Source organism: Rhinoderma darwinii, unplaced genomic scaffold, assembly GCF_050947455.1.
Source record: "Rhinoderma darwinii isolate aRhiDar2 unplaced genomic scaffold, aRhiDar2.hap1 Scaffold_549, whole genome shotgun sequence".
NCBI lineage: Eukaryota > Metazoa > Chordata > Amphibia > Anura > Rhinodermatidae > Rhinoderma > Rhinoderma darwinii.
Window position 1 is genome coordinate 134,485 of NW_027464099.1, and position 24,064 is coordinate 158,548.

The 24,064-nt window shown below is 47.9% G+C and overlaps 16 non-coding genes across 16 annotated transcripts; all 16 read left to right on the plus strand.

The window, feature by feature from the left end:
• The first annotated feature begins 407 nt into the window (after nucleotides 1–407).
• Nucleotides 408–598, plus strand: LOC142723334 (U2 spliceosomal RNA). The gene has a single exon (XR_012875542.1). It is a non-coding gene; the product is annotated as a U2 spliceosomal RNA (small nuclear RNA).
• A 1,297-nt stretch (nucleotides 599–1,895) lies between these two features.
• LOC142723432 (U2 spliceosomal RNA) lies at nucleotides 1,896–2,086 on the plus strand. Its single transcript, XR_012875631.1, has one exon. It is a non-coding gene; the product is annotated as a U2 spliceosomal RNA (small nuclear RNA).
• A 1,276-nt stretch (nucleotides 2,087–3,362) lies between these two features.
• LOC142723335 (U2 spliceosomal RNA) lies at nucleotides 3,363–3,553 on the plus strand. Its single transcript, XR_012875543.1, has one exon. It is a non-coding gene; the product is annotated as a U2 spliceosomal RNA (small nuclear RNA).
• Nucleotides 3,554–4,841: 1,288 nt separating this feature from the next.
• On the plus strand, nucleotides 4,842–5,032 carry LOC142723336 (U2 spliceosomal RNA). The gene has a single exon (XR_012875544.1). It is a non-coding gene; the product is annotated as a U2 spliceosomal RNA (small nuclear RNA).
• Nucleotides 5,033–6,308: 1,276 nt separating this feature from the next.
• Nucleotides 6,309–6,499, plus strand: LOC142723337 (U2 spliceosomal RNA). The gene has a single exon (XR_012875545.1). It is a non-coding gene; the product is annotated as a U2 spliceosomal RNA (small nuclear RNA).
• A 1,296-nt stretch (nucleotides 6,500–7,795) lies between these two features.
• On the plus strand, nucleotides 7,796–7,986 carry LOC142723339 (U2 spliceosomal RNA). The gene has a single exon (XR_012875547.1). It is a non-coding gene; the product is annotated as a U2 spliceosomal RNA (small nuclear RNA).
• Nucleotides 7,987–9,274: 1,288 nt separating this feature from the next.
• LOC142723340 (U2 spliceosomal RNA) lies at nucleotides 9,275–9,465 on the plus strand. The gene has a single exon (XR_012875548.1). It is a non-coding gene; the product is annotated as a U2 spliceosomal RNA (small nuclear RNA).
• A 1,292-nt stretch (nucleotides 9,466–10,757) lies between these two features.
• On the plus strand, nucleotides 10,758–10,948 carry LOC142723342 (U2 spliceosomal RNA). Its single transcript, XR_012875549.1, has one exon. It is a non-coding gene; the product is annotated as a U2 spliceosomal RNA (small nuclear RNA).
• A 1,296-nt stretch (nucleotides 10,949–12,244) lies between these two features.
• LOC142723343 (U2 spliceosomal RNA) lies at nucleotides 12,245–12,435 on the plus strand. The gene has a single exon (XR_012875550.1). It is a non-coding gene; the product is annotated as a U2 spliceosomal RNA (small nuclear RNA).
• A 1,284-nt stretch (nucleotides 12,436–13,719) lies between these two features.
• Nucleotides 13,720–13,910, plus strand: LOC142723344 (U2 spliceosomal RNA). Its single transcript, XR_012875551.1, has one exon. It is a non-coding gene; the product is annotated as a U2 spliceosomal RNA (small nuclear RNA).
• Nucleotides 13,911–15,191: 1,281 nt separating this feature from the next.
• LOC142723345 (U2 spliceosomal RNA) lies at nucleotides 15,192–15,382 on the plus strand. The gene has a single exon (XR_012875552.1). It is a non-coding gene; the product is annotated as a U2 spliceosomal RNA (small nuclear RNA).
• Nucleotides 15,383–16,666: 1,284 nt separating this feature from the next.
• Nucleotides 16,667–16,857, plus strand: LOC142723346 (U2 spliceosomal RNA). The gene has a single exon (XR_012875553.1). It is a non-coding gene; the product is annotated as a U2 spliceosomal RNA (small nuclear RNA).
• A 1,292-nt stretch (nucleotides 16,858–18,149) lies between these two features.
• On the plus strand, nucleotides 18,150–18,340 carry LOC142723347 (U2 spliceosomal RNA). The gene has a single exon (XR_012875554.1). It is a non-coding gene; the product is annotated as a U2 spliceosomal RNA (small nuclear RNA).
• Nucleotides 18,341–19,637: 1,297 nt separating this feature from the next.
• LOC142723348 (U2 spliceosomal RNA) lies at nucleotides 19,638–19,828 on the plus strand. Its single transcript, XR_012875555.1, has one exon. It is a non-coding gene; the product is annotated as a U2 spliceosomal RNA (small nuclear RNA).
• A 1,303-nt stretch (nucleotides 19,829–21,131) lies between these two features.
• LOC142723349 (U2 spliceosomal RNA) lies at nucleotides 21,132–21,322 on the plus strand. The gene has a single exon (XR_012875556.1). It is a non-coding gene; the product is annotated as a U2 spliceosomal RNA (small nuclear RNA).
• Nucleotides 21,323–22,618: 1,296 nt separating this feature from the next.
• LOC142723351 (U2 spliceosomal RNA) lies at nucleotides 22,619–22,809 on the plus strand. Its single transcript, XR_012875558.1, has one exon. It is a non-coding gene; the product is annotated as a U2 spliceosomal RNA (small nuclear RNA).
• Nucleotides 22,810–24,064: the final 1,255 nt, after the last annotated feature.

A 24,064-nucleotide genomic window follows, 5' to 3' on the forward strand; every position in this document is an offset into this window, starting at 1 on the left:
CCTCAGAGATAAAAGCCTGGGCCCAGGCAGTGTTGGTCAGTGCTGCTCAGCAGGCAGCACTGGACTGGACTGGATTACAGCTGATACAAGGTGTGAAGGAACAAGGGGTGGCTGTGGGCATGCACTTGCTGCCGCTGCCAGTGTTTATCTGCATGGCAGCAGGGCATTTGGGCGTTGCCAGGAAGGCGTTTTTATGTAGATTCCTCCTCTTTCAGCACTGCATTGTGGTGCAAGCAAAAGAAGCAAATCCTGTCTGGCTTCCTCTCCGGCCTTTATTCACCTCCCGTGTAGCTGTGAGTGTGTGAGCCTGCAGGGCCCCATGGAATTGCCTAGAAGTAGGCTGAATCGCTGCAAGGGCTGAACAGCAGTATCGGGCAGGCTCGGGCAACGCGCGGCCCGTTCGGGTTATCGCTTCTCGGCCTTTTGGCTAAGATCAAGTGTAGTATCTGTTCTTATCAGTTTAATATCTGATACGTCCCCTATCTGGGGACCATATATTAAATGGATTTTTAGAACAGGGAGATGGAAATAGAGCTTGCTCTGTCCACTCCACGCATTGACCTGGTATTGCAGTATTTCCAGGACCGGTGCACCCTTTCCTTATGTGTTGACTAAAAGCAGATTCCAAAAGTGTTTTTTGTCTTTGCTATTGTTTCTGTCTTTCTGAAGGGATCTCCCCTTTTAATCCCATTATTTCAACACCTGTTGGACAATGCATGAGTGATAATGAGCTCATTGATTAAATGCAATTAATGAATAGATTGCCACCTCTTGTTGTGTGTCGTCTGTGTTTCTGTGTTTCCGGCATTTCACATTGGAACACCTCATTCACCTTCCTTGTCTTCTCTCCGCCCTCCCTTTTAGGTAAGTTAAAGAGCTGCACCTGAGCCAGCCACTGATTGATTGATTGATTGATTGATTGATTGATTGATTGATTGATTGATTGATTGATTGATGCAGCACAACAGTCAAATAGTGGAGTGGAGTAGGGGAACAGCAAACAGCCAATAAAGCAGCCCACCCGCTCGCCTGCCCGCCACAATGGACCTACCTGTGTACACTAGATGGATGTGATGGAATGTACTGTCGTCCCTACATTTCAAGAAGAAGTAAGAATTGCAGTTGCAACAAAGCCTTGCTTGCCTACAAAGAGAGCAGCAATTTGGATTTGTTACTATGTTACCTAGAAGAATAACAAACTGTGCAAGGATGGAGGTTGTAGGAGCAAGGAGAAGTTGTCTGTAAAGTTGGTGGATGCCTATTTTCCATTTTGCAGTCCCTTGTCTCCCTCTTGTGGCCTCCTGGAGGCAACTAGCTGTGCAAAAAAAAAGACAGCCTGGCGGCCGGCTGTTGCAGTGTTGCCCTCTCAGGCAACACTGAGTGACTGACTGAGCCTCACCGTCTTATATAAAGTTCAGACGGAACTTTGCACGTGTCATAGTGGAGCCCTCAGGATTCCAGAGCCAGCTTTCTGACATCATAATGGGGCCTCAGAGATAAAAGCCTGGGCCCAGGCAGTGTTGGTCAGTGCTGCTCAGCAGGCAGCACTGGACTGGACTGGATTACAGCTGATACAAGGTGTGAAGGAACAAGGGGTGGCTGTGGGCATGCACTTGCTGCCGCTGCCAGTGTTTATCTGCATGGCAGCAGGGCATTTGGGCGTTGCCAGGAAGGCGTTTTTATGTAGATTCCTCCTCTTTCAGCACTGCATTGTGGTGCAAGCAAAAGAAGCAAATCCTGTCTGGCTTCCTCTCCGGCCTTTATTCACCTCCCGTGTAGCTGTGAGTGTGTGAGCCTGCAGGGCCCCATGGAATTGCCTAGAAGTAGGCTGAATCGCTGCAAGGGCTGAACAGCAGTATCGGGCAGGCTCGGGCAACGCGCGGCCCGTTCGGGTTATCGCTTCTCGGCCTTTTGGCTAAGATCAAATGTAGTATCTGTTCTTATCAGTTTAATATCTGATACGTCCCCTATCTGGGGACCATATATTAAATGGATTTTTAGAACAGGGAGATGGAAATAGAGCTTGCTCTGTCCACTCCACGCATTGACCTGGTATTGCAGTATTTCCAGGACCGGTGCACCCTTTCCTTATGTGTTGACTAAAAGCAGATTCCAAAAGTGTTTTTTGTCTTTGCTATTGTTTCTGTCTTTCTGAAGGGATCTCCCCTTTTAATCCCATTATTTCAACACCTGTTGGACAATGCATGAGTGATAATGAGCTCATTGATTAAATGCAATTAATGAATAGATTGCCACCTCTTGTTGTGTGTCGTCTGTGTTTCTGTGTTTCCGGCATTTCACATTGGAACACCTCATTCACCTTCCTTGTCTTCTCTCCGCCCTCCCTTTTAGGTAAGTTAAAGAGCTGCACCTGAGCCAGCCACTGATTGATTGATTGATTGATTGATTGATTGATTGATTGATGCAGCACAACAGTCAAATAGTGGAGTGGAGTAGGGGAACAGCAAACAGCCAATAAAGCAGCCCGCCCGCTCGCCTGCCCGCCACAATGGACCTACCTGTGTACACTAGATGGATGTGATGGAATGTACTGTCGTCCCTACATTTCAAGAAGAAGTAAGAATTGCAGTTGCAACAAAGCCTTGCTTGCCTACAAAGAGAGCAGCAATTTGGATTTGTTACTATGTTACCTAGAAGAATAACAAACTGTGCAAGGATGGAGGTTGTAGGAGCAAGGAGAAGTTGTCTGTAAAGTTGGTGGATGCCTATTTTCCATTTTGCAGTCCCTTGTCTCCCTCTTGTGGCCTCCTGGAGGCAACTAGCTGTGCAAAAAAAAGACAGCCTGGCGGCCGGCTGTTGCAGTGTTGCCCTCTCAGGCAACACTGAGTGACTGACTGAGCCTCACCGTCTTATATAAAGTTCAGACGGAACTTTGCACGTGTCATAGTGGAGCCCTCAGGATTCCAGAGCCAGCTTTCTGACATCATAATGGGGCCTCAGAGATAAAAGCCTGGGCCCAGGCAGTGTTGGTCAGTGCTGCTCAGCAGGCAGCACTGGACTGGACTGGATTACAGCTGATACAAGGTGTGAAGGAACAAGGGGTGGCTGTGGGCATGCACTTGCTGCCGCTGCCAGTGTTTATCTGCATGGCAGCAGGGCATTTGGGCGTTGCCAGGAAGGCGTTTTTATGTAGATTCCTCCTCTTTCAGCACTGCATTGTGGTGCAAGCAAAAGAAGCAAATCCTGTCTGGCTTCCTCTCCGGCCTTTATTCACCTCCCGTGTAGCTGTGAGTGTGTGAGCCTGCAGGGCCCCATGGAATTGCCTAGAAGTAGGCTGAATCGCTGCAAGGGCTGAACAGCAGTATCGGGCAGGCTCGGGCAACGCGCGGCCCGTTCGGGTTATCGCTTCTCGGCCTTTTGGCTAAGATCAAGTGTAGTATCTGTTCTTATCAGTTTAATATCTGATACGTCCCCTATCTGGGGACCATATATTAAATGGATTTTTAGAACAGGGAGATGGAAATAGAGCTTGCTCTGTCCACTCCACGCATTGACCTGGTATTGCAGTATTTCCAGGACCGGTGCACCCTTTCCTTATGTGTTGACTAAAAGCAGATTCCAAAAGTGTTTTTTGTCTTTGCTATTGTTTCTGTCTTTCTGAAGGGATCTCCCCTTTTAATCCCATTATTTCAACACCTGTTGGACAATGCATGAGTGATAATGAGCTCATTGATTAAATGCAATTAATGAATAGATTGCCACCTCTTGTTGTGTGTCGTCTGTGTTTCTGTGTTTCCGGCATTTCACATTGGAACACCTCATTCACCTTCCTTGTCTTCTCTCCGCCCTCCCTTTTAGGTAAGTTAAAGAGCTGCACCTGAGCCAGCCACTGATTGATTGATTGATTGATTGATTGATTGATTGATTGATTGATTGATTGATGCAGCACAACAGTCAAATAGTGGAGTGGAGTAGGGGAACAGCAAACAGCCAATAAAGCAGCCCGCCCGCTCGCCTGCCCGCCACAATGGACCTACCTGTGTACACTAGATGGATGTGATGGAATGTACTGTCGTCCCTACATTTCAAGAAGAAGTAAGAATTGCAGTTGCAACAAAGCCTTGCTTGCCTACAAAGAGAGCAGCAATTTGGATTTGTTACTATGTTACCTAGAAGAATAACAAACTGTGCAAGGATGGAGGTTGTAGGAGCAAGGAGAAGTTGTCTGTAAAGTTGGTGGATGCCTATTTTCCATTTTGCAGTCCCTTGTCTCCCTCTTGTGGCCTCCTGGAGGCAACTAGCTGTGCAAAAAAAAGACAGCCTGGCGGCCGGCTGTTGCAGTGTTGCCCTCTCAGGCAACACTGAGTGACTGACTGAGCCTCACCGTCTTATATAAAGTTCAGACGGAACTTTGCACGTGTCATAGTGGAGCCCTCAGGATTCCAGAGCCAGCTTTCTGACATCATAATGGGGCCTCAGAGATAAAAGCCTGGGCCCAGGCAGTGTTGGTCAGTGCTGCTCAGCAGGCAGCACTGGACTGGACTGGATTACAGCTGATACAAGGTGTGAAGGAACAAGGGGTGGCTGTGGGCATGCACTTGCTGCCGCTGCCAGTGTTTATCTGCATGGCAGCAGGGCATTTGGGCGTTGCCAGGAAGGCGTTTTTATGTAGATTCCTCCTCTTTCAGCACTGCATTGTGGTGCAAGCAAAAGAAGCAAATCCTGTCTGGCTTCCTCTCCGGCCTTTATTCACCTCCCGTGTAGCTGTGAGTGTGTGAGCCTGCAGGGCCCCATGGAATTGCCTAGAAGTAGGCTGAATCGCTGCAAGGGCTGAACAGCAGTATCGGGCAGGCTCGGGCAACGCGCGGCCCGTTCGGGTTATCGCTTCTCGGCCTTTTGGCTAAGATCAAGTGTAGTATCTGTTCTTATCAGTTTAATATCTGATACGTCCCCTATCTGGGGACCATATATTAAATGGATTTTTAGAACAGGGAGATGGAAATAGAGCTTGCTCTGTCCACTCCACGCATTGACCTGGTATTGCAGTATTTCCAGGACCGGTGCACCCTTTCCTTATGTGTTGACTAAAAGCAGATTCCAAAAGTGTTTTTTGTCTTTGCTATTGTTTCTGTCTTTCTGAAGGGATCTCCCCTTTTAATCCCATTATTTCAACACCTGTTGGACAATGCATGAGTGATAATGAGCTCATTGATTAAATGCAATTAATGAATAGATTGCCACCTCTTGTTGTGTGTCGTCTGTGTTTCTGTGTTTCCGGCATTTCACATTGGAACACCTCATTCACCTTCCTTGTCTTCTCTCCGCCCTCCCTTTTAGGTAAGTTAAAGAGCTGCACCTGAGCCAGCCACTGATTGATTGATTGATTGATTGATTGATTGATTGATTGATGCAGCACAACAGTCAAATAGTGGAGTGGAGTAGGGGAACAGCAAACAGCCAATAAAGCAGCCCGCCCGCTCGCCTGCCCGCCACAATGGACCTACCTGTGTACACTAGATGGATGTGATGGAATGTACTGTCGTCCCTACATTTCAAGAAGAAGTAAGAATTGCAGTTGCAACAAAGCCTTGCTTGCCTACAAAGAGAGCAGCAATTTGGATTTGTTACTATGTTACCTAGAAGAATAACAAACTGTGCAAGGATGGAGGTTGTAGGAGCAAGGAGAAGTTGTCTGTAAAGTTGGTGGATGCCTATTTTCCATTTTGCAGTCCCTTGTCTCCCTCTTGTGGCCTCCTGGAGGCAACTAGCTGTGCAAAAAAAAGACAGCCTGGCGGCCGGCTGTTGCAGTGTTGCCCTCTCAGGCAACACTGAGTGACTGACTGAGCCTCACCGTCTTATATAAAGTTCAGACGGAACTTTGCACGTGTCATAGTGGAGCCCTCAGGATTCCAGAGCCAGCTTTCTGACATCATAATGGGGCCTCAGAGATAAAAGCCTGGGCCCAGGCAGTGTTGGTCAGTGCTGCTCAGCAGGCAGCACTGGACTGGACTGGATTACAGCTGATACAAGGTGTGAAGGAACAAGGGGTGGCTGTGGGCATGCACTTGCTGCCGCTGCCAGTGTTTATCTGCATGGCAGCAGGGCATTTGGGCGTTGCCAGGAAGGCGTTTTTATGTAGATTCCTCCTCTTTCAGCACTGCATTGTGGTGCAAGCAAAAGAAGCAAATCCTGTCTGGCTTCCTCTCCGGCCTTTATTCACCTCCCGTGTAGCTGTGAGTGTGTGAGCCTGCAGGGCCCCATGGAATTGCCTAGAAGTAGGCTGAATCGCTGCAAGGGCTGAACAGCAGTATCGGGCAGGCTCGGGCAACGCGCGGCCCGTTCGGGTTATCGCTTCTCGGCCTTTTGGCTAAGATCAAGTGTAGTATCTGTTCTTATCAGTTTAATATCTGATACGTCCCCTATCTGGGGACCATATATTAAATGGATTTTTAGAACAGGGAGATGGAAATAGAGCTTGCTCTGTCCACTCCACGCATTGACCTGGTATTGCAGTATTTCCAGGACCGGTGCACCCTTTCCTTATGTGTTGACTAAAAGCAGATTCCAAAAGTGTTTTTTGTCTTTGCTATTGTTTCTGTCTTTCTGAAGGGATCTCCCCTTTTAATCCCATTATTTCAACACCTGTTGGACAATGCATGAGTGATAATGAGCTCATTGATTAAATGCAATTAATGAATAGATTGCCACCTCTTGTTGTGTGTCGTCTGTGTTTCTGTGTTTCCGGCATTTCACATTGGAACACCTCATTCACCTTCCTTGTCTTCTCTCCGCCCTCCCTTTTAGGTAAGTTAAAGAGCTGCACCTGAGCCAGCCACTGATTGATTGATTGATTGATTGATTGATTGATTGATTGATTGATTGATTGATTGATTGATGCAGCACAACAGTCAAATAGTGGAGTGGAGTAGGGGAACAGCAAACAGCCAATAAAGCAGCCCGCCCGCTCGCCTGCCCGCCACAATGGACCTACCTGTGTACACTAGATGGATGTGATGGAATGTACTGTCGTCCCTACATTTCAAGAAGAAGTAAGAATTGCAGTTGCAACAAAGCCTTGCTTGCCTACAAAGAGAGCAGCAATTTGGATTTGTTACTATGTTACCTAGAAGAATAACAAACTGTGCAAGGATGGAGGTTGTAGGAGCAAGGAGAAGTTGTCTGTAAAGTTGGTGGATGCCTATTTTCCATTTTGCAGTCCCTTGTCTCCCTCTTGTGGCCTCCTGGAGGCAACTAGCTGTGCAAAAAAAAGACAGCCTGGCGGCCGGCTGTTGCAGTGTTGCCCTCTCAGGCAACACTGAGTGACTGACTGAGCCTCACCGTCTTATATAAAGTTCAGACGGAACTTTGCACGTGTCATAGTGGAGCCCTCAGGATTCCAGAGCCAGCTTTCTGACATCATAATGGGGCCTCAGAGATAAAAGCCTGGGCCCAGGCAGTGTTGGTCAGTGCTGCTCAGCAGGCAGCACTGGACTGGACTGGATTACAGCTGATACAAGGTGTGAAGGAACAAGGGGTGGCTGTGGGCATGCACTTGCTGCCGCTGCCAGTGTTTATCTGCATGGCAGCAGGGCATTTGGGCGTTGCCAGGAAGGCGTTTTTATGTAGATTCCTCCTCTTTCAGCACTGCATTGTGGTGCAAGCAAAAGAAGCAAATCCTGTCTGGCTTCCTCTCCGGCCTTTATTCACCTCCCGTGTAGCTGTGAGTGTGTGAGCCTGCAGGGCCCCATGGAATTGCCTAGAAGTAGGCTGAATCGCTGCAAGGGCTGAACAGCAGTATCGGGCAGGCTCGGGCAACGCGCGGCCCGTTCGGGTTATCGCTTCTCGGCCTTTTGGCTAAGATCAAGTGTAGTATCTGTTCTTATCAGTTTAATATCTGATACGTCCCCTATCTGGGGACCATATATTAAATGGATTTTTAGAACAGGGAGATGGAAATAGAGCTTGCTCTGTCCACTCCACGCATTGACCTGGTATTGCAGTATTTCCAGGACCGGTGCACCCTTTCCTTATGTGTTGACTAAAAGCAGATTCCAAAAGTGTTTTTTGTCTTTGCTATTGTTTCTGTCTTTCTGAAGGGATCTCCCCTTTTAATCCCATTATTTCAACACCTGTTGGACAATGCATGAGTGATAATGAGCTCATTGATTAAATGCAATTAATGAATAGATTGCCACCTCTTGTTGTGTGTCGTCTGTGTTTCTGTGTTTCCGGCATTTCACATTGGAACACCTCATTCACCTTCCTTGTCTTCTCTCCGCCCTCCCTTTTAGGTAAGTTAAAGAGCTGCACCTGAGCCAGCCACTGATTGATTGATTGATTGATTGATTGATTGATTGATTGATTGATTGATTGATGCAGCACAACAGTCAAATAGTGGAGTGGAGTAGGGGAACAGCAAACAGCCAATAAAGCAGCCCGCCCGCTCGCCTGCCCGCCACAATGGACCTACCTGTGTACACTAGATGGATGTGATGGAATGTACTGTCGTCCCTACATTTCAAGAAGAAGTAAGAATTGCAGTTGCAACAAAGCCTTGCTTGCCTACAAAGAGAGCAGCAATTTGGATTTGTTACTATGTTACCTAGAAGAATAACAAACTGTGCAAGGATGGAGGTTGTAGGAGCAAGGAGAAGTTGTCTGTAAAGTTGGTGGATGCCTATTTTCCATTTTGCAGTCCCTTGTCTCCCTCTTGTGGCCTCCTGGAGGCAACTAGCTGTGCAAAAAAAAGACAGCCTGGCGGCCGGCTGTTGCAGTGTTGCCCTCTCAGGCAACACTGAGTGACTGACTGAGCCTCACCGTCTTATATAAAGTTCAGACGGAACTTTGCACGTGTCATAGTGGAGCCCTCAGGATTCCAGAGCCAGCTTTCTGACATCATAATGGGGCCTCAGAGATAAAAGCCTGGGCCCAGGCAGTGTTGGTCAGTGCTGCTCAGCAGGCAGCACTGGACTGGACTGGATTACAGCTGATACAAGGTGTGAAGGAACAAGGGGTGGCTGTGGGCATGCACTTGCTGCCGCTGCCAGTGTTTATCTGCATGGCAGCAGGGCATTTGGGCGTTGCCAGGAAGGCGTTTTTATGTAGATTCCTCCTCTTTCAGCACTGCATTGTGGTGCAAGCAAAAGAAGCAAATCCTGTCTGGCTTCCTCTCCGGCCTTTATTCACCTCCCGTGTAGCTGTGAGTGTGTGAGCCTGCAGGGCCCCATGGAATTGCCTAGAAGTAGGCTGAATCGCTGCAAGGGCTGAACAGCAGTATCGGGCAGGCTCGGGCAACGCGCGGCCCGTTCGGGTTATCGCTTCTCGGCCTTTTGGCTAAGATCAAGTGTAGTATCTGTTCTTATCAGTTTAATATCTGATACGTCCCCTATCTGGGGACCATATATTAAATGGATTTTTAGAACAGGGAGATGGAAATAGAGCTTGCTCTGTCCACTCCACGCATTGACCTGGTATTGCAGTATTTCCAGGACCGGTGCACCCTTTCCTTATGTGTTGACTAAAAGCAGATTCCAAAAGTGTTTTTTGTCTTTGCTATTGTTTCTGTCTTTCTGAAGGGATCTCCCCTTTTAATCCCATTATTTCAACACCTGTTGGACAATGCATGAGTGATAATGAGCTCATTGATTAAATGCAATTAATGAATAGATTGCCACCTCTTGTTGTGTGTCGTCTGTGTTTCTGTGTTTCCGGCATTTCACATTGGAACACCTCATTCACCTTCCTTGTCTTCTCTCCGCCCTCCCTTTTAGGTAAGTTAAAGAGCTGCACCTGAGCCAGCCACTGATTGATTGATTGATTGATTGATTGATTGATTGATTGATTGATTGATTGATTGATGCAGCACAACAGTCAAATAGTGGAGTGGAGTAGGGGAACAGCAAACAGCCAATAAAGCAGCCCGCCCGCTCGCCTGCCCGCCACAATGGACCTACCTGTGTACACTAGATGGATGTGATGGAATGTACTGTCGTCCCTACATTTCAAGAAGAAGTAAGAATTGCAGTTGCAACAAAGCCTTGCTTGCCTACAAAGAGAGCAGCAATTTGGATTTGTTACTATGTTACCTAGAAGAATAACAAACTGTGCAAGGATGGAGGTTGTAGGAGCAAGGAGAAGTTGTCTGTAAAGTTGGTGGATGCCTATTTTCCATTTTGCAGTCCCTTGTCTCCCTCTTGTGGCCTCCTGGAGGCAACTAGCTGTGCAAAAAAAAGACAGCCTGGCGGCCGGCTGTTGCAGTGTTGCCCTCTCAGGCAACACTGAGTGACTGACTGAGCCTCACCGTCTTATATAAAGTTCAGACGGAACTTTGCACGTGTCATAGTGGAGCCCTCAGGATTCCAGAGCCAGCTTTCTGACATCATAATGGGGCCTCAGAGATAAAAGCCTGGGCCCAGGCAGTGTTGGTCAGTGCTGCTCAGCAGGCAGCACTGGACTGGACTGGATTACAGCTGATACAAGGTGTGAAGGAACAAGGGGTGGCTGTGGGCATGCACTTGCTGCCGCTGCCAGTGTTTATCTGCATGGCAGCAGGGCATTTGGGCGTTGCCAGGAAGGCGTTTTTATGTAGATTCCTCCTCTTTCAGCACTGCATTGTGGTGCAAGCAAAAGAAGCAAATCCTGTCTGGCTTCCTCTCCGGCCTTTATTCACCTCCCGTGTAGCTGTGAGTGTGTGAGCCTGCAGGGCCCCATGGAATTGCCTAGAAGTAGGCTGAATCGCTGCAAGGGCTGAACAGCAGTATCGGGCAGGCTCGGGCAACGCGCGGCCCGTTCGGGTTATCGCTTCTCGGCCTTTTGGCTAAGATCAAGTGTAGTATCTGTTCTTATCAGTTTAATATCTGATACGTCCCCTATCTGGGGACCATATATTAAATGGATTTTTAGAACAGGGAGATGGAAATAGAGCTTGCTCTGTCCACTCCACGCATTGACCTGGTATTGCAGTATTTCCAGGACCGGTGCACCCTTTCCTTATGTGTTGACTAAAAGCAGATTCCAAAAGTGTTTTTTGTCTTTGCTATTGTTTCTGTCTTTCTGAAGGGATCTCCCCTTTTAATCCCATTATTTCAACACCTGTTGGACAATGCATGAGTGATAATGAGCTCATTGATTAAATGCAATTAATGAATAGATTGCCACCTCTTGTTGTGTGTCGTCTGTGTTTCTGTGTTTCCGGCATTTCACATTGGAACACCTCATTCACCTTCCTTGTCTTCTCTCCGCCCTCCCTTTTAGGTAAGTTAAAGAGCTGCACCTGAGCCAGCCACTGATTGATTGATTGATTGATTGATTGATTGATTGATTGATTGATTGATTGATGCAGCACAACAGTCAAATAGTGGAGTGGAGTAGGGGAACAGCAAACAGCCAATAAAGCAGCCCGCCCGCTCGCCTGCCCGCCACAATGGACCTACCTGTGTACACTAGATGGATGTGATGGAATGTACTGTCGTCCCTACATTTCAAGAAGAAGTAAGAATTGCAGTTGCAACAAAGCCTTGCTTGCCTACAAAGAGAGCAGCAATTTGGATTTGTTACTATGTTACCTAGAAGAATAACAAACTGTGCAAGGATGGAGGTTGTAGGAGCAAGGAGAAGTTGTCTGTAAAGTTGGTGGATGCCTATTTTCCATTTTGCAGTCCCTTGTCTCCCTCTTGTGGCCTCCTGGAGGCAACTAGCTGTGCAAAAAAAAGACAGCCTGGCGGCCGGCTGTTGCAGTGTTGCCCTCTCAGGCAACACTGAGTGACTGAGTGACTGACTGAGCCTCACCGTCTTATATAAAGTTCAGACGGAACTTTGCACGTGTCATAGTGGAGCCCTCAGGATTCCAGAGCCAGCTTTCTGACATCATAATGGGGCCTCAGAGATAAAAGCCTGGGCCCAGGCAGTGTTGGTCAGTGCTGCTCAGCAGGCAGCACTGGACTGGACTGGATTACAGCTGATACAAGGTGTGAAGGAACAAGGGGTGGCTGTGGGCATGCACTTGCTGCCGCTGCCAGTGTTTATCTGCATGGCAGCAGGGCATTTGGGCGTTGCCAGGAAGGCGTTTTTATGTAGATTCCTCCTCTTTCAGCACTGCATTGTGGTGCAAGCAAAAGAAGCAAATCCTGTCTGGCTTCCTCTCCGGCCTTTATTCACCTCCCGTGTAGCTGTGAGTGTGTGAGCCTGCAGGGCCCCATGGAATTGCCTAGAAGTAGGCTGAATCGCTGCAAGGGCTGAACAGCAGTATCGGGCAGGCTCGGGCAACGCGCGGCCCGTTCGGGTTATCGCTTCTCGGCCTTTTGGCTAAGATCAAGTGTAGTATCTGTTCTTATCAGTTTAATATCTGATACGTCCCCTATCTGGGGACCATATATTAAATGGATTTTTAGAACAGGGAGATGGAAATAGAGCTTGCTCTGTCCACTCCACGCATTGACCTGGTATTGCAGTATTTCCAGGACCGGTGCACCCTTTCCTTATGTGTTGACTAAAAGCAGATTCCAAAAGTGTTTTTTGTCTTTGCTATTGTTTCTGTCTTTCTGAAGGGATCTCCCCTTTTAATCCCATTATTTCAACACCTGTTGGACAATGCATGAGTGATAATGAGCTCATTGATTAAATGCAATTAATGAATAGATTGCCACCTCTTGTTGTGTGTCGTCTGTGTTTCTGTGTTTCCGGCATTTCACATTGGAACACCTCATTCACCTTCCTTGTCTTCTCTCCGCCCTCCCTTTTAGGTAAGTTAAAGAGCTGCACCTGAGCCAGCCACTGATTGATTGATTGATTGATTGATTGATTGATTGATTGATTGATTGATGCAGCACAACAGTCAAATAGTGGAGTGGAGTAGGGGAACAGCAAACAGCCAATAAAGCAGCCCGCCCGCTCGCCTGCCCGCCACAATGGACCTACCTGTGTACACTAGATGGATGTGATGGAATGTACTGTCGTCCCTACATTTCAAGAAGAAGTAAGAATTGCAGTTGCAACAAAGCCTTGCTTGCCTACAAAGAGAGCAGCAATTTGGATTTGTTACTATGTTACCTAGAAGAATAACAAACTGTGCAAGGATGGAGGTTGTAGGAGCAAGGAGAAGTTGTCTGTAAAGTTGGTGGATGCCTATTTTCCATTTTGCAGTCCCTTGTCTCCCTCTTGTGGCCTCCTGGAGGCAACTAGCTGTGCAAAAAAAAGACAGCCTGGCGGCCGGCTGTTGCAGTGTTGCCCTCTCAGGCAACACTGAGTGACTGACTGAGCCTCACCGTCTTATATAAAGTTCAGACGGAACTTTGCACGTGTCATAGTGGAGCCCTCAGGATTCCAGAGCCAGCTTTCTGACATCATAATGGGGCCTCAGAGATAAAAGCCTGGGCCCAGGCAGTGTTGGTCAGTGCTGCTCAGCAGGCAGCACTGGACTGGACTGGATTACAGCTGATACAAGGTGTGAAGGAACAAGGGGTGGCTGTGGGCATGCACTTGCTGCCGCTGCCAGTGTTTATCTGCATGGCAGCAGGGCATTTGGGCGTTGCCAGGAAGGCGTTTTTATGTAGATTCCTCCTCTTTCAGCACTGCATTGTGGTGCAAGCAAAAGAAGCAAATCCTGTCTGGCTTCCTCTCCGGCCTTTATTCACCTCCCGTGTAGCTGTGAGTGTGTGAGCCTGCAGGGCCCCATGGAATTGCCTAGAAGTAGGCTGAATCGCTGCAAGGGCTGAACAGCAGTATCGGGCAGGCTCGGGCAACGCGCGGCCCGTTCGGGTTATCGCTTCTCGGCCTTTTGGCTAAGATCAAGTGTAGTATCTGTTCTTATCAGTTTAATATCTGATACGTCCCCTATCTGGGGACCATATATTAAATGGATTTTTAGAACAGGGAGATGGAAATAGAGCTTGCTCTGTCCACTCCACGCATTGACCTGGTATTGCAGTATTTCCAGGACCGGTGCACCCTTTCCTTATGTGTTGACTAAAAGCAGATTCCAAAAGTGTTTTTTGTCTTTGCTATTGTTTCTGTCTTTCTGAAGGGATCTCCCCTTTTAATCCCATTATTTCAACACCTGTTGGACAATGCATGAGTGATAATGAGCTCATTGATTAAATGCAATTAATGAATAGATTGCCACCTCTTGTTGTGTGTCGTCTGTGTTTCTGTGTTTCCGGCATTTCACATTGGAACACCTCATTCACCTTCCTTGTCTTCTCTCCGCCCTCCCTTTTAGGTAAGTTAAAGAGCTGCACCTGAGCCAGCCACTTGATTGATTGATTGATTGATTGATTGATTGATTGATTGATTGATGCAGCACAACAGTCAAATAGTGGAGTGGAGTAGGGGAACAGCAAACAGCCAATAAAGCAGCCCGCCCGCTCGCCTGCCCGCCACAATGGACCTACCTGTGTACACTAGATGGATGTGATGGAATGTACTGTCGTCCCTACATTTCAAGAAGAAGTAAGAATTGCAGTTGCAACAAAGCCTTGCTTGCCTACAAAGAGAGCAGCAATTTGGATTTGTTACTATGTTACCTAGAAGAATAACAAACTGTGCAAGGATGGAGGTTGTAGGAGCAAGGAGAAGTTGTCTGTAAAGTTGGTGGATGCCTATTTTCCATTTTGCAGTCCCTTGTCTCCCTCTTGTGGCCTCCTGGAGGCAACTAGCTGTGCAAAAAAAAGACAGCCTGGCGGCCGGCTGTTGCAGTGTTGCCCTCTCAGGCAACACTGAGTGACTGACTGAGCCTCACCGTCTTATATAAAGTTCAGACGGAACTTTGCACGTGTCATAGTGGAGCCCTCAGGATTCCAGAGCCAGCTTTCTGACATCATAATGGGGCCTCAGAGATAAAAGCCTGGGCCCAGGCAGTGTTGGTCAGTGCTGCTCAGCAGGCAGCACTGGACTGGACTGGATTACAGCTGATACAAGGTGTGAAGGAACAAGGGGTGGCTGTGGGCATGCACTTGCTGCCGCTGCCAGTGTTTATCTGCATGGCAGCAGGGCATTTGGGCGTTGCCAGGAAGGCGTTTTTATGTAGATTCCTCCTCTTTCAGCACTGCATTGTGGTGCAAGCAAAAGAAGCAAATCCTGTCTGGCTTCCTCTCCGGCCTTTATTCACCTCCCGTGTAGCTGTGAGTGTGTGAGCCTGCAGGGCCCCATGGAATTGCCTAGAAGTAGGCTGAATCGCTGCAAGGGCTGAACAGCAGTATCGGGCAGGCTCGGGCAACGCGCGGCCCGTTCGGGTTATCGCTTCTCGGCCTTTTGGCTAAGATCAAGTGTAGTATCTGTTCTTATCAGTTTAATATCTGATACGTCCCCTATCTGGGGACCATATATTAAATGGATTTTTAGAACAGGGAGATGGAAATAGAGCTTGCTCTGTCCACTCCACGCATTGACCTGGTATTGCAGTATTTCCAGGACCGGTGCACCCTTTCCTTATGTGTTGACTAAAAGCAGATTCCAAAAGTGTTTTTTGTCTTTGCTATTGTTTCTGTCTTTCTGAAGGGATCTCCCCTTTTAATCCCATTATTTCAACACCTGTTGGACAATGCATGAGTGATAATGAGCTCATTGATTAAATGCAATTAATGAATAGATTGCCACCTCTTGTTGTGTGTCGTCTGTGTTTCTGTGTTTCCGGCATTTCACATTGGAACACCTCATTCACCTTCCTTGTCTTCTCTCCGCCCTCCCTTTTAGGTAAGTTAAAGAGCTGCACCTGAGCCAGCCACTGATTGATTGATTGATTGATTGATTGATTGATTGATTGATTGATTGATGCAGCACAACAGTCAAATAGTGGAGTGGAGTAGGGGAACAGCAAACAGCCAATAAAGCAGCCCGCCCGCTCGCCTGCCCGCCACAATGGACCTACCTGTGTACACTAGATGGATGTGATGGAATGTACTGTCGTCCCTACATTTCAAGAAGAAGTAAGAATTGCAGTTGCAACAAAGCCTTGCTTGCCTACAAAGAGAGCAGCAATTTGGATTTGTTACTATGTTACCTAGAAGAATAACAAACTGTGCAAGGATGGAGGTTGTAGGAGCAAGGAGAAGTTGTCTGTAAAGTTGGTGGATGCCTATTTTCCATTTTGCAGTCCCTTGTCTCCCTCTTGTGGCCTCCTGGAGGCAACTAGCTGTGCAAAAAAAAGACAGCCTGGCGGCCGGCTGTTGCAGTGTTGCCCTCTCAGGCAACACTGAGTGACTGACTGAGCCTCACCGTCTTATATAAAGTTCAGACGGAACTTTGCACGTGTCATAGTGGAGCCCTCAGGATTCCAGAGCCAGCTTTCTGACATCATAATGGGGCCTCAGAGATAAAAGCCTGGGCCCAGGCAGTGTTGGTCAGTGCTGCTCAGCAGGCAGCACTGGACTGGACTGGATTACAGCTGATACAAGGTGTGAAGGAACAAGGGGTGGCTGTGGGCATGCACTTGCTGCCGCTGCCAGTGTTTATCTGCATGGCAGCAGGGCATTTGGGCGTTGCCAGGAAGGCGTTTTTATGTAGATTCCTCCTCTTTCAGCACTGCATTGTGGTGCAAGCAAAAGAAGCAAATCCTGTCTGGCTTCCTCTCCGGCCTTTATTCACCTCCCGTGTAGCTGTGAGTGTGTGAGCCTGCAGGGCCCCATGGAATTGCCTAGAAGTAGGCTGAATCGCTGCAAGGGCTGAACAGCAGTATCGGGCAGGCTCGGGCAACGCGCGGCCCGTTCGGGTTATCGCTTCTCGGCCTTTTGGCTAAGATCAAGTGTAGTATCTGTTCTTATCAGTTTAATATCTGATACGTCCCCTATCTGGGGACCATATATTAAATGGATTTTTAGAACAGGGAGATGGAAATAGAGCTTGCTCTGTCCACTCCACGCATTGACCTGGTATTGCAGTATTTCCAGGACCGGTGCACCCTTTCCTTATGTGTTGACTAAAAGCAGATTCCAAAAGTGTTTTTTGTCTTTGCTATTGTTTCTGTCTTTCTGAAGGGATCTCCCCTTTTAATCCCATTATTTCAACACCTGTTGGACAATGCATGAGTGATAATGAGCTCATTGATTAAATGCAATTAATGAATAGATTGCCACCTCTTGTTGTGTGTCGTCTGTGTTTCTGTGTTTCCGGCATTTCACATTGGAACACCTCATTCACCTTCCTTGTCTTCTCTCCGCCCTCCCTTTTAGGTAAGTTAAAGAGCTGCACCTGAGCCAGCCACTGATTGATTGATTGATTGATTGATTGATTGATTGATTGATTGATTGATTGATTGATGCAGCACAACAGTCAAATAGTGGAGTGGAGTAGGGGAACAGCAAACAGCCAATAAAGCAGCCCGCCCGCTCGCCTGCCCGCCACAATGGACCTACCTGTGTACACTAGATGGATGTGATGGAATGTACTGTCGTCCCTACATTTCAAGAAGAAGTAAGAATTGCAGTTGCAACAAAGCCTTGCTTGCCTACAAAGAGAGCAGCAATTTGGATTTGTTACTATGTTACCTAGAAGAATAACAAACTGTGCAAGGATGGAGGTTGTAGGAGCAAGGAGAAGTTGTCTGTAAAGTTGGTGGATGCCTATTTTCCATTTTGCAGTCCCTTGTCTCCCTCTTGTGGCCTCCTGGAGGCAACTAGCTGTGCAAAAAAAAGACAGCCTGGCGGCCGGCTGTTGCAGTGTTGCCCTCTCAGGCAACACTGAGTGACTGACTGAGCCTCACCGTCTTATATAAAGTTCAGACGGAACTTTGCACGTGTCATAGTGGAGCCCTCAGGATTCCAGAGCCAGCTTTCTGACATCATAATGGGGCCTCAGAGATAAAAGCCTGGGCCCAGGCAGTGTTGGTCAGTGCTGCTCAGCAGGCAGCACTGGACTGGACTGGATTACAGCTGATACAAGGTGTGAAGGAACAAGGGGTGGCTGTGGGCATGCACTTGCTGCCGCTGCCAGTGTTTATCTGCATGGCAGCAGGGCATTTGGGCGTTGCCAGGAAGGCGTTTTTATGTAGATTCCTCCTCTTTCAGCACTGCATTGTGGTGCAAGCAAAAGAAGCAAATCCTGTCTGGCTTCCTCTCCGGCCTTTATTCACCTCCCGTGTAGCTGTGAGTGTGTGAGCCTGCAGGGCCCCATGGAATTGCCTAGAAGTAGGCTGAATCGCTGCAAGGGCTGAACAGCAGTATCGGGCAGGCTCGGGCAACGCGCGGCCCGTTCGGGTTATCGCTTCTCGGCCTTTTGGCTAAGATCAAGTGTAGTATCTGTTCTTATCAGTTTAATATCTGATACGTCCCCTATCTGGGGACCATATATTAAATGGATTTTTAGAACAGGGAGATGGAAATAGAGCTTGCTCTGTCCACTCCACGCATTGACCTGGTATTGCAGTATTTCCAGGACCGGTGCACCCTTTCCTTATGTGTTGACTAAAAGCAGATTCCAAAAGTGTTTTTTGTCTTTGCTATTGTTTCTGTCTTTCTGAAGGGATCTCCCCTTTTAATCCCATTATTTCAACACCTGTTGGACAATGCATGAGTGATAATGAGCTCATTGATTAAATGCAATTAATGAATAGATTGCCACCTCTTGTTGTGTGTCGTCTGTGTTTCTGTGTTTCCGGCATTTCACATTGGAACACCTCATTCACCTTCCTTGTCTTCTCTCCGCCCTCCCTTTTAGGTAAGTTAAAGAGCTGCACCTGAGCCAGCCACTTGATTGATTGATTGATTGATTGATTGATTGATTGATTGATTGATTGATTGATTGATTGATGCAGCACAACAGTCAAATAGTGGAGTGGAGTAGGGGAACAGCAAACAGCCAATAAAGCAGCCCGCCCGCTCGCCTGCCCGCCACAATGGACCTACCTGTGTACACTAGATGGATGTGATGGAATGTACTGTCGTCCCTACATTTCAAGAAGAAGTAAGAATTGCAGTTGCAACAAAGCCTTGCTTGCCTACAAAGAGAGCAGCAATTTGGATTTGTTACTATGTTACCTAGAAGAATAACAAACTGTGCAAGGATGGAGGTTGTAGGAGCAAGGAGAAGTTGTCTGTAAAGTTGGTGGATGCCTATTTTCCATTTTGCAGTCCCTTGTCTCCCTCTTGTGGCCTCCTGGAGGCAACTAGCTGTGCAAAAAAAAGACAGCCTGGCGGCCGGCTGTTGCAGTGTTGCCCTCTCAGGCAACACTGAGTGACTGACTGAGCCTCACCGTCTTATATAAAGTTCAGACGGAACTTTGCACGTGTCATAGTGGAGCCCTCAGGATTCCAGAGCCAGCTTTCTGAAATCATAATGGGGCCTCAGAGATAAAAGCCTGGGCCCAGGCAGTGTTGGTCAGTGCTGCTCAGCAGGCAGCACTGGACTGGACTGGATTACAGCTGATACAAGGTGTGAAGGAACAAGGGGTGGCTGTGGGCATGCACTTGCTGCCGCTGCCAGTGTTTATCTGCATGGCAGCAGGGCATTTGGGCGTTGCCAGGAAGGCGTTTTTATGTAGATTCCTCCTCTTTCAGCACTGCATTGTGGTGCAAGCAAAAGAAGCAAATCCTGTCTGGCTTCCTCTCCGGCCTTTATTCACCTCCCGTGTAGCTGTGAGTGTGTGAGCCTGCAGGGCCCCATGGAATTGCCTAGAAGTAGGCTGAATCGCTGCAAGGGCTGAACAGCAGTATCGGGCAGGCTCGGGCAACGCGCGGCCCGTTCGGGTTATCGCTTCTCGGCCTTTTGGCTAAGATCAAGTGTAGTATCTGTTCTTATCAGTTTAATATCTGATACGTCCCCTATCTGGGGACCATATATTAAATGGATTTTTAGAACAGGGAGATGGAAATAGAGCTTGCTCTGTCCACTCCACGCATTGACCTGGTATTGCAGTATTTCCAGGACCGGTGCACCCTTTCCTTATGTGTTGACTAAAAGCAGATTCCAAAAGTGTTTTTTGTCTTTGCTATTGTTTCTGTCTTTCTGAAGGGATCTCCCCTTTTAATCCCATTATTTCAACACCTGTTGGACAATGCATGAGTGATAATGAGCTCATTGATTAAATGCAATTAATGAATAGATTGCCACCTCTTGTTGTGTGTCGTCTGTGTTTCTGTGTTTCCGGCATTTCACATTGGAACACCTCATTCACCTTCCTTGTCTTCTCTCCGCCCTCCCTTTTAGGTAAGTTAAAGAGCTGCACCTGAGCCAGCCACTGATTGATTGATTGATTGATTGATTGATTGATTGATTGATTGATTGATTGATTGATTGATGCAGCACAACAGTCAACAGTCAAATAGTGGAGTGGAGTAGGGGAACAGCAAACAGCCAATAAAGCAGCCCGCCCGCTCGCCTGCCCGCCACAATGGACCTACCTGTGTACACTAGATGGATGTGATGGAATGTACTGTCGTCCCTACATTTCAAGAAGAAGTAAGAATTGCAGTTGCAACAAAGCCTTGCTTGCCTACAAAGAGAGCAGCAATTTGGATTTGTTACTATGTTACCTAGAAGAATAACAAACTGTGCAAGGATGGAGGTTGTAGGAGCAAGGAGAAGTTGTCTGTAAAGTTGGTGGATGCCTATTTTCCATTTTGCAGTCCCTTGTCTCCCTCTTGTGGCCTCCTGGAGGCAACTAGCTGTGCAAAAAAAAGACAGCCTGGCGGCCGGCTGTTGCAGTGTTGCCCTCTCAGGCAACACTGAGTGACTGACTGAGCCTCACCGTCTTATATAAAGTTCAGACGGAACTTTGCACGTGTCATAGTGGAGCCCTCAGGATTCCAGAGCCAGCTTTCTGACATCATAATGGGGCCTCAGAGATAAAAGCCTGGGCCCAGGCAGTGTTGGTCAGTGCTGCTCAGCAGGCAGCACTGGACTGGACTGGATTACAGCTGATACAAGGTGTGAAGGAACAAGGGGTGGCTGTGGGCATGCACTTGCTGCCGCTGCCAGTGTTTATCTGCATGGCAGCAGGGCATTTGGGCGTTGCCAGGAAGGCGTTTTTATGTAGATTCCTCCTCTTTCAGCACTGCATTGTGGTGCAAGCAAAAGAAGCAAATCCTGTCTGGCTTCCTCTCCGGCCTTTATTCACCTCCCGTGTAGCTGTGAGTGTGTGAGCCTGCAGGGCCCCATGGAATTGCCTAGAAGTAGGCTGAATCGCTGCAAGGGCTGAACAGCAGTATCGGGCAGGCTCGGGCAACGCGCGGCCCGTTCGGGTTATCGCTTCTCGGCCTTTTGGCTAAGATCAAGTGTAGTATCTGTTCTTATCAGTTTAATATCTGATACGTCCCCTATCTGGGGACCATATATTAAATGGATTTTTAGAACAGGGAGATGGAAATAGAGCTTGCTCTGTCCACTCCACGCATTGACCTGGTATTGCAGTATTTCCAGGACCGGTGCACCCTTTCCTTATGTGTTGACTAAAAGCAGATTCCAAAAGTGTTTTTTGTCTTTGCTATTGTTTCTGTCTTTCTGAAGGGATCTCCCCTTTTAATCCCATTATTTCAACACCTGTTGGACAATGCATGAGTGATAATGAGCTCATTGATTAAATGCAATTAATGAATAGATTGCCACCTCTTGTTGTGTGTCGTCTGTGTTTCTGTGTTTCCGGCATTTCACATTGGAACACCTCATTCACCTTCCTTGTCTTCTCTCCGCCCTCCCTTTTAGGTAAGTTAAAGAGCTGCACCTGAGCCAGCCACTGATTGATTGATTGATTGATTGATTGATTGATTGATTGATTGATTGATTGATTGATTGATGCAGCACAACAGTCAAATAGTGGAGTGGAGTAGGGGAACAGCAAACAGCCAATAAAGCAGCCCGCCCGCTCGCCTGCCCGCCACAATGGACCTACCTGTGTACACTAGATGGATGTGATGGAATGTACTGTCGTCCCTACATTTCAAGAAGAAGTAAGAATTGCAGTTGCAACAAAGCCTTGCTTGCCTACAAAGAGAGCAGCAATTTGGATTTGTTACTATGTTACCTAGAAGAATAACAAACTGTGCAAGGATGGAGGTTGTAGGAGCAAGGAGAAGTTGTCTGTAAAGTTGGTGGATGCCTATTTTCCATTTTGCAGTCCCTTGTCTCCCTCTTGTGGCCTCCTGGAGGCAACTAGCTGTGCAAAAAAAAGACAGCCTGGCGGCCGGCTGTTGCAGTGTTGCCCTCTCAGGCAACACTGAGTGACTGACTGAGCCTCACCGTCTTATATAAAGTTCAGACGGAACTTTGCACGTGTCATAGTGGAGCCCTCAGGATTCCAGAGCCAGCTTTCTGACATCATAATGGGGCCTCAGAGATAAAAGCCTGGGCCCAGGCAGTGTTGGTCAGTGCTGCTCAGCAGGCAGCACTGGACTAGACTGGATTACAGCTGATACAAGGTGTGAAGGAACAAGGGGTGGCTGTGGGCATGCACTTGCTGCCGCTGCCAGTGTTTATCTGCATGGCAGCAGGGCATTTGGGCGTTGCCAGGAAGGCGTTTTTATGTAGATTCCTCCTCTTTCAGCACTGCATTGTGGTGCAAGCAAAAGAAGCAAATCCTGTCTGGCTTCCTCTCCGGCCTTTATTCACCTCCCGTGTAGCTGTGAGTGTGTGAGCCTGCAGGGCCCCATGGAATTGCCTAGAAGTAGGCTGAATCGCTGCAAGGGCTGAACAGCAGTATCGGGCAGGCTCGGGCAACGCGCGGCCCGTTCGGGTTATCGCTTCTCGGCCTTTTGGCTAAGATCAAGTGTAGTATCTGTTCTTATCAGTTTAATATCTGATACGTCCCCTATCTGGGGACCATATATTAAATGGATTTTTAGAACAGGGAGATGGAAATAGAGCTTGCTCTGTCCACTCCACGCATTGACCTGGTATTGCAGTATTTCCAGGACCGGTGCACCCTTTCCTTATGTGTTGACTAAAAGCAGATTCCAAAAGTGTTTTTTGTCTTTGCTATTGTTTCTGTCTTTCTGAAGGGATCTCCCCTTTTAATCCCATTATTTCAACACCTGTTGGACAATGCATGAGTGATAATGAGCTCATTGATTAAATGCAATTAATGAATAGATTGCCACCTCTTGTTGTGTGTCGTCTGTGTTTCTGTGTTTCCGGCATTTCACATTGGAACACCTCATTCACCTTCCTTGTCTTCTCTCCGCCCTCCCTTTTAGGTAAGTTAAAGAGCTGCACCTGAGCCAGCCACTGATTGATTGATTGATTGATTGATTGATTGATTGATTGATGCAGCACAACAGTCAAATAGTGGAGTGGAGTAGGGGAACAGCAAACAGCCAATAAAGCAGCCCGCCCGCTCGCCTGCCCGCCACAATGGACCTACCTGTGTACACTAGATGGATGTGATGGAATGTACTGTCGTCCCTACATTTCAAGAAGAAGTAAGAATTGCAGTTGCAACAAAGCCTTGCTTGCCTACAAAGAGAGCAGCAATTTGGATTTGTTACTATGTTACCTAGAAGAATAACAAACTGTGCAAGGATGGAGGTTGTAGGAGCAAGGAGAAGTTGTCTGTAAAGTTGGTGGATGCCTATTTTCCATTTTGCAGTCCCTTGTCTCCCTCTTGTGGCCTCCTGGAGGCAACTAGCTGTGCAAAAAAAAGACAGCCTGGCGGCCGGCTGTTGCAGTGTTGCCCTCTCAGGCAACACTGAGTGACTGACTGAGCCTCACCGTCTTATATAAAGTTCAGACGGAACTTTGCACGTGTCATAGTGGAGCCCTCAGGATTCCAGAGCCAGCTTTCTGACATCATAATGGGGCCTCAGAGATAAAAGCCTGGGCCCAGGCAGTGTTGGTCAGTGCTGCTCAGCAGGCAGCACTGGACTGGACTGGATTACAGCTGATACAAGGTGTGAAGGAACAAGGGGTGGCTGTGGGCATGCACTTGCTGCCGCTGCCAGTGTTTATCTGCATGGCAGCAGGGCATTTGGGCGTTGCCAGGAAGGCGTTTTTATGTAGATTCCTCCTCTTTCAGCACTGCATTGTGGTGCAAGCAAAAGAAGCAAATCCTGTCTGGCTTCCTCTCCGGCCTTTATTCACCTCCCGTGTAGCTGTGAGTGTGTGAGCCTGCAGGGCCCCATGGAATTGCCTAGAAGTAGGCTGAATCGCTGCAAGGGCTGAACAGCAGTATCGGGCAGGCTCGGGC